The sequence below is a fragment of the Macaca mulatta genome, chromosome 7 (assembly GCF_049350105.2).
Source record: "Macaca mulatta isolate MMU2019108-1 chromosome 7, T2T-MMU8v2.0, whole genome shotgun sequence".
Lineage (NCBI taxonomy): Eukaryota > Metazoa > Chordata > Mammalia > Primates > Cercopithecidae > Macaca > Macaca mulatta.
The window spans coordinates 41,402,915-41,411,437 of NC_133412.1; the positions used below are offsets into that span (position 1 = coordinate 41,402,915).

Consider the following 8,523-nt stretch of genomic DNA (forward strand, 5'->3'; position numbering starts at 1 on the left):
AAGTTATTAATGGTAGCCAGGTGTGGTGGCGTGCCTGTAGCCCCAGCTACTTGGAAGGCTGAGGTGAGAGGATCACTTCAGCCCAGGAGGTGGAGGTCGCAGTGAGCCGAGATCATGCCACTGCACTCCAGCCTGGGCGACACAGTGAGACTCCCTCTCAAAAATAGATACATAAATCTAAATTATAATGGAAGATTCCTAACGGAAATGGCTGATACCAGGGCTAGAACAGGAAGAGTACAAAGTAACCTAGAGCATCTTGTGCCACAAAGTAAGAAAGTGCTCAAAAATGACAGTAACATGCCAAGAGGACAAGGAAGCCAACTTGAAAGGGCTCTCACTGGCCAGATTGGGAATTATTTCAGTATTGAAATAATGACAGGACCAGATTAGAACACATCAGATAATTTTATTTATTTATTTTTTTTTTGAGTTGAAGTCTCACTCTTGTCCCCCAGGCTGAAGTGCAATGGCGAGATCTCGGCTCATTGCAACCGCCGTCTCCCAGGTTCCAGAGATTCTCCTGCCTCAGCCTCACAAGTAGCTGGGATTACAGGCGCCTGCCACCATGCCTGGCTAATTTTTGTATTTTTAGTAGAGACGGGGTTTCACCATGTTGGCTAGGCTGGTCTCGAACTCCTGACCTCAGGTGATCCACCTGCCTTGGCCTCCCAAAGTGCTGGGATGACAGGCATGAGCCACCGTGCCTGGCCACACATCAGATAATTTTAAAAGAATCTATGTGTTACAATCTATTTTAAAATAAAAATGTTTGGCCAAGTGCAGAGGTTTACATCTGTAATGCCAGCACTTTGGGAGGCCAAGGCAGGAGAATTGCTTGAGGCCAGGAGTTTGAGCCTAGCCTGGGCAACATAGCAAGACTCTGTGTCTAAAAAACAGAAAAACTTAGTTGGGAATGATAGTGCATGCTTGTAGTCTCAGCTATGTGGGAGGTTGAGTCAGGAAGATCACTTGAGCCCAGGATTTCAAGGTTGCAGTGAGCTATGATCACACCACTGCATGCCAACCTGGGTGACAGAGCAAGACCCTGTCTCTACAAAAAATAAAAATAAGCCCGGGCGCGGTGGCTCAAGCCTGTAATCCCAGCACTTTGGGAGGCCGAGACGGGTGGATCACGAGGTCAGGAGATCGAGACCATCCTGGCTAACACGGTGAAACCCCATCTCTACTAAAAATACAAAAAACTAGCCGGTCGAGGTGGCGGGCCCCTGCAGTCCCAGCTACTCGGGAGGCTGAGGCAGGAGAATGGCGTGAACCCGGGAGGCGGAGCTTGCAGTGAGCTGAGATCTCGCCGCTGCACTCCAGCCTGGGCGACAGAGTGAGACTTCATCTCAAAAAAATATATATAAAAATAAATACTAAAATTTTAAAAAATTAATTTTTAAAGGAGAGGGAAAGAAAGGAAAATGATATTTTCAAGAAACATGTCAACCAATAAGTATAGAAGAAGTAATGGAATTTTTAAAATCACCACTTTAGCAGCACATAGTAGTAAGTGATTCAGGCAAGGAGCATCACTGGATAATAAAACCACTGGGGCCAGGCACGGTGGCTCATGCCTGTAATCCCAGCACTTTGTGAAGCCGAGGTGGATGGATTACCTGAGGTCAGGAGTTCGAGACCAGCCTGGTCAACAAGGTGAAACCCTGTCTCTACTAAAAATACAAAAATTTAGCTGGGCGTGGTGGCGGGTGCCTGTAATCCCAGTTACTTGGGAGGCTGAGGCAGGAGAATTGCTTGAACCCAAGAGGCGGAGGTTGCAGTGAGCCAAGATCACGCCATTGCACTCCAGTCTGGGTGACAGAGTGAGACTCTGTCTCAAAAAAAAAAAAAAAAAAACACAACAGAGTGAACGATTGTTGGAGAACAGGGTACTTATCTGGTCTCTAGGTATCACCTCACAAATTACTCATTTGTGAGTAATCTGGGAGGAATCTGACAGATACCTCCTTAAGGAAATGACCAAACTAACTTAGCATCAATTATAATAAGACAAACTGACACCATGTGCCTACTGGTGTGCAGCACTGAGATATCACATCATCGCTGTAGTTCTCCTGTCAAAAATGTAGACTCTGAATCTAATCATGAGGACACAATCAGACAAGTCCAGATTGAGGGATATTCTAAAAAACAACTGACCTGTACCCTTCAAAAATATCAGTGTCATGAAAGAAAAATATAGCTGAAGAGACATAACAAATTCAGTGTCATGTGTGATGAGTGATTGGATCCTGGATTGAAACAAATTATTTCAATAATGTTGAAAGAGACATTGAACAATTATGGAAATCTGAAAATGGACATTTTATTAGATAATCATGTCAGTGATAACATTTTCCTCAGTGGGAGAAGTATATTGTGGTTATAGGGGAGAATGTCCTTCTTTTTTTTTTTTTTTTTTTTTTTTGAGAAAGAGTCTCACTCTGTCACCCAGGCTGGAGTACAGTGGCATGATCTTGGCTCACTACAACCTCCACCTCCCAGGTTCAAGTGATTCTCGTGCCTCAGCCTTCCTAGTGACTGGGATTATAGGCACCTGCCACCATGCCTGGCTAATATTTTTATTTTTAGTAGAGATGGGGTTTCACCATATTGGCCAGGCTGGTCTCAAACTCCTGGCCTCAAGCAATCCACCTGCCTTGGCCTCCCAAAGTGCTGGGATTACAGGCATGAGTCACCACTCCCAGCCAAATATCCTTAATTCCTGGAGCATGCATATTTGAGGAAAAATGGCTCTATCTCTACATCTGTTCCTCAAATTATTCAGCAAAAAAGAAAATTTATATATATGTACAGTGAGAGAAAGCCAAATATGGCAAATTGTTAACAGTTGATAAGTGAATCTAGGTAAATTTTTGCAACTTCTCTGTAAGTTTGAATTTTTGTTGTTGTGGTGGTGGTGGTTGTTGAGACAGAGTCTCACTCTGTCGCCCAGGCTGGAGTGCAATGATGCGATCTTGGCTCACTGAAACCTCTGCCTGCCAGGTTCAAGCAATTCTCTGCCTCAGCCTCCCGAGTAGCTGGGATTACAGGCACCCACCACCACACCTGGCTAATTTTTGTATTTGTAGTAGAGACAGGGTTTCACCATCTTGGCCAGGTTGTTCTTGAACTCTTGACCTCATGATCCACCCTCCTCAGCCTCCCAAAGTGCTGGGATTACAGCCGTGAGCCACCATGCCCGGCCAGTTTGAAATTTCTTTAAATCAAAAGTTGGGGAACATAGGGGTGATCACTCTGTGATCACCCCCATGTACACGTTAATAAAATGTGTATGTTTTTTCTCTAAACAAAACAAAAGGCCAGGTGTGGTGGCTCATGTCTGTAATCCTAGCACTTTGGGAGACTGAGGGAGGAGGATTACTTGACGCCAGGAGTCTGAGATCAGCCCAGGCAACAGAGTGAGACCTCATTGCTACTAAAAATTTAAAAAAAAAAAGGTTGGGGGAAAATAAAACATAAAATTTACTACAGTAGGCTGGGCATGGTGGCTCACACCTGTAATCCCAGCACTTTGGGAGGTGAAGGCAGGCGGATCACCTGAGGTCAGGAGTTCAAGACCAACCTGGCCAACATGGGTAAAACTCCATTTCTACTAAAAATACAAAAATTAGCCAGAAGTGGTGGCATGCACCTGTAATCCCAGCTACCCAGGAGGATAAGGCAGGAGAATCGCTGGAATCCGGGGGGCAGAGGATGCAGTGAGCCAAGATCACACCACTGCACTCCAGCCTGGGCGACACAGCAAGACTGCATCAAAAAAAAAATTTACTAACAGTAATTAGCAGAAACAGCAAAACTAAAAATTTTTGAAAGTGGTTGTCTCTAGGGATATCTTAGTCTATTTGGACTGCTATAACAAAATACCATAAACTAAGCAGTTTAAAACAACAGAAATGTATTTCTTATAGTTCTGGAGGCTGGGAAGTCCAAGTTCAAGGCACTGGCAAATTGGTCTGGTGAGGGCCAACTCTCTAGCTCATAGATGGAGCCTTCTCATTGTGTCTTCACATGATGGTAGGGGCAATGTAGTTGTCCCAGGCCTCTTTTATAAGGGCACTAATCTTTTAAAAGGGCTCTGGGACAGGCATAGTGGCTCATGTCTGTAATCCCAGAGCTCTGGGAGGCTGAGGTGGGAGGATTGCTTGAGGCAGAAGTTTGAGACCAGCCTGGGCAACATAGCGAGACCCTCTCTACCAAAAAATTAAAATTAGCTGAGCATAGTGGTGTGCACCCATAGTCCTGGCTACTTGAGAGGCTGAGGCTGGAGGATTGCTTGAGCCCAGGAGTGTGTGATTTCAGTGAGCTATGATTGTGCTGCTGCACTCTGGCCTAGAAGGCAGAGTGAGACCCTGTCTCAAAAAGAAAAAAGAAAGCAAGGGGTGGGAAGAGGGGGTGTGCTCTGCTCTCCTAATATTCTAATAAATTCCCATCTCCTAATACCATCACTTTGGGGGTTAGGATTTCAACATATGAATTTGGAGGGTACATAAACATTCAGACCACAGTAGTGAGTATCACTGGGTTGGGCCAAAAGGGGTACTTCTGGTTTTCATCTTATATTTTTTGAACTTTTTTGGTTTTGCTATATTTCTGTATTACTTCTATGATTAAAGAAAACTAGGTTAATTAATAAAACAAAATATCTATAATAGAAGCTGTTCTGAGGATGGTAAGCTTATATCCATGGGGATCTGTTCATTCCAGAAAAAAAAAAGAATAAGCATTGCATTTAATGCCCATTAATGCTCATTAAGTTTTTAGACCTACTAGTGAGTGCTGAGGTCCTTAGAGATCATGCAGGTTTCTTTGGCTTCATTTCTGTTCAACAACAGTACTTAGTAAAGGGTAATGTATTCTTCTGCGAAATCTTGCTAAGAGGAAAATAATTGCCAAGAGCATCAAACATTGCTAACGTGAAGACACATTAAGCTGTAAATATCCTTCAGAAAATGATGAAAATGGCAAATGAGTAAAATCATATCTTGATTTTTGTGTCCAGCTCAGTCCCATTTATTTCACCAGGAAATTCTATGTCTGTCAATCTACCTAGACCCTATTTTCAATCCACAAAATAGATAAGGAACCCAGAAAATTTTGCATTGTGTTCTGTTAATTCACTTTAATCAGTAGAGAAAATGACTTGCCCAAGTCACACTGCTGATTTTTGGCAAATGCTCAACTGGAAATCAGGCCTCTTCCGGTATATCCTAAGCCCATAGGTCCTGACCCCATGGGCTCTGATTCCTCCACGCTGTGTGAGTATGGACAGGTCACTCTACATTTCCTGGCCCTCAGTGTTCTTTCCTGTAAAATGAAGTTGTAGGTTTAGATTAACACAAAATTAGCCCTCGTTGTCCCTGATGCTAGCCACGTTTTGCAGCGGGAGAAATGCAGGTCTCACAAGGCTTTGCAACTTGGTAAGTTTCACCCTGCAAGGCAATCTTGCACACATATTCACTATACATTCTGTCTCATCTGAATAGACTCAGCTTAATGTAGCCAAAACCAACCAACCAAACAAACAAACAAAAAAATCCCACAGTTGGGACAGCCTGAGGAATCCAGCTACAAGGAAACTCAGTTGATAGGACCCAGTTTAGCTAAATTTGCTTAATCAGAACAACAGAAAAAACCTAGGAACTATGACACTCCTTAAAAAACAAAAAGCAGGCCGGTAGCATTGGCTCACACCTATAATTCCAGCACTTTGGGAGGCCGAGGCAGGCGAATCACAAGGTCAGCAGTTTGAGACCAGGCTAGCCAACGTGGTGAAACCCCATCTCTACTAAAAATACAAAAAATTAGCTGGGCGTAGTGGCGGGCACCTGTAATCCCAGCTCCTCGGAAGGCTGAGGCAGAAGAATTGCTTGAACCTCCCGTTTGTTGCTAATGATGTTAAAGGATCCTTAGAACCCCTAGAAAGCCAAGATTTACTGTGGCTTCTACAGTTAGACATTCAAAATCAGAAGGAACTTTAGAGATCACCTAACACATTCACTTTATAGAAGACAGAAGGAGGCCCACCAGAGCAAGAGTGACTTACCCAAGTTCACACTTGTCTGGGGCAGAGCCAAGATTAAAAGTCAGGCCTCTTGACCCCCAGCTCAGTGGTATTCCTCATGTGAAATGCCAAAGGCTGAAGCCCTGGGTAAAGCCAGGTCCACTCATTATGACCAAGGTGAGCCTGAAATAATTCAACAAGAAATGTTGGAAGGCCAATATTCAAACACCACACAAGTAGCTGTAGGAGATACCTGAGGAGACATGAAATAGAAAACACATTCGAGATAGCCAAGAATGTGACCAGTGGGCTGCAGCACCAGTCCCCAGGAGTTTGGATAAAATCAAGGGAAACTTTCCCAAGAGGGAAAATACATTGTATTTCCCACCTTAAAAAAATATTTTAAAAAGTGGTTTAATATAAAAGACACATATACCACAAGAGGTGTTTTGGTTTTGTTTTAAAGACAAGGTCTTGCTCCATCACCTAGGTGGGAGTGCACCACTGCACACTGCAGCCTCGCTCCTGAGTTCAAGTGATCCTCTGCCTTAGCTTCCCTAGTAGCTAGGATGGCAGGCACATGCCACTATGTGCAACTAAGTTTGTTTTTAATTTATTTTTGTAGAGACAGGGTCTTGCTATGTTGCCCAGGCTGGTCTCAAACTCCTAGCCTTAATTGATCCTCCCGCCTTGCCCTCCCAAAGTGCTGGGATTACAGACGTGAGCCACTGTGCCCTGGCCTACCACACGAGTCTTTTTTGGTGTTTTAAATAATACTTATTAGGGGTTATCAACTTATCAAAAGGAAACATTCCTTGCAGATAAACTTTTTAAAAGACAGAAATAAATACTCTAAAAATGTTGATATTCTTCTAGCTATTTTTATACATAAATGTACTCTTGTTTTTAATTGGGATCACTTGGCATATATTATTTTGTATCTTGCCTTTCTGTCTTAATTTTGTCTGGAGAATCTCCCATGTAATTAAAGAGTCTTTGAAAACACCAAGATTCCATTAAATAAGTGTAGTATCAATTATTTAACGCTTTACATATTGTTAGTCATTAAGTTGCACAATTTTCTTTACAAAAAATAATGCTGTGATCATATGATTCATAATGTATGGTTTGGAAATAGTGGTCATGGATAAGAAAAACTATTCAATAAGTGATATCAAGACAATAACTAGTCATCTGGATACAAAACTGAGTTGATTCAGTATTTATACCAGTATAAATTCTCAGTAGTTTGTACTGAGTATTTATACTGAGTATTTAGTAAATTATACTGAGTATTTATACTGAGTATTCTCAGAAAATAGTATTTATGCCAGTGTAAATTCCAAATGGATCAAAGATTGAAATGTTTAAAATTAAAATCATAAAAGTATTAAAGAGAACGATAGGAAAAATATTCCCCTAGGAGAGGGAAAGACCTTTCTAATTATGACCAAAAAAATCCAGGATACATAAAACTAAGGAATGACAACTTAAATCCCATAAAAGTATATTAATGGCAATTAAAAAAGTAAAAAAGGACAAACTGGACACGCATGGTGGCTCATACCTGTAATCCCAACACTTTGGGAGGCTGAGGCAGGAGGATTGCTTGAGGCCAGAAGTTCAAGAGTCTGGACAACACAGCAAAACCCTGCCTCTACAAAAAATTTAAAAATTAGCCAGGCATGGTGGCTCACGCCTGTAGTACCAGCTACTTGGGAGGCTGAAATGGGGGGATTGCTTGAGCCTGATGATTGTGCCACTGCACTCTAGCAAAACATATGCTAAAATGTAAGCAAAAAAAGGGCATATGTGTTTGTATTGGCTTTTACAGGCATAAAAAACTCTGAAGCTACAAGTACAGAGTGATTAATCATGAAACCTACTGGAAAAGGATGTGAACTAAATCAGGAAGGAGTCTTCACTGTATACCTTTGAATGCTTTTTGATGTTGAACCACCTGTGGTATTACTCATTCAAAAACTGAATAAAAGCCAGGCATGGTGGCACGCAGCTGTCATCCCGGCTACTTGGGAGGCTGAAGCAGGAGAATCGCTTGAACCCAGGAGGCGTAGGTTGCAGTTAATGGAGACTGCACCACTGCACTCCAGCCTGGGCGACAGAGCAAGACTCTGTCTCAAAAAAAAAGAAAAAATTGAATAAAAATATAAAAATCTCAGCTACTAGGGAGGCTGAAATGGGAGAACCACTTGAGCCGAGGAGTTCAAGACCAGCCTGGGCAACATAGCAAGACCTGATCTCTACAAAAAACAAATACGGCCAGTCGCGGTGGCTCAAGCCTGTAATCCCAGCACTTTGGGAGGCCGAGACGGGCGGATCACGAGGTCAGGAGATCGAGACCATCCTGGCTAACACAGTGAAACCCCGTCTCTACTAAAAAATACAAAAAAATAGCCGGGTGAGGTGGCGGGCGCCTGTAGTCCCAGCTACTCGGGAGCCTGAGGCAGGAGAATGGCGCAAACCCGGGAGGCGGA

General features: G+C 42.9%; 1 long non-coding RNA gene across 1 annotated transcript; it reads right to left on the reverse strand.

Annotated features, from left to right (window-relative positions):
• Nucleotides 1–5,119: 5,119 nt before the first annotated feature.
• LOC114679425 (uncharacterized) lies at nt 5,120–7,623 on the reverse strand. Its single transcript, XR_003731270.2, has 2 exons — nt 6,071–7,623; nt 5,120–5,331 (listed from the first exon to the last, which is right to left on the reverse strand). It is a non-coding gene; the product is annotated as an uncharacterized LOC114679425 (long non-coding RNA).
• Between the last annotated feature and the right edge of the window lie 900 nt (nt 7,624–8,523).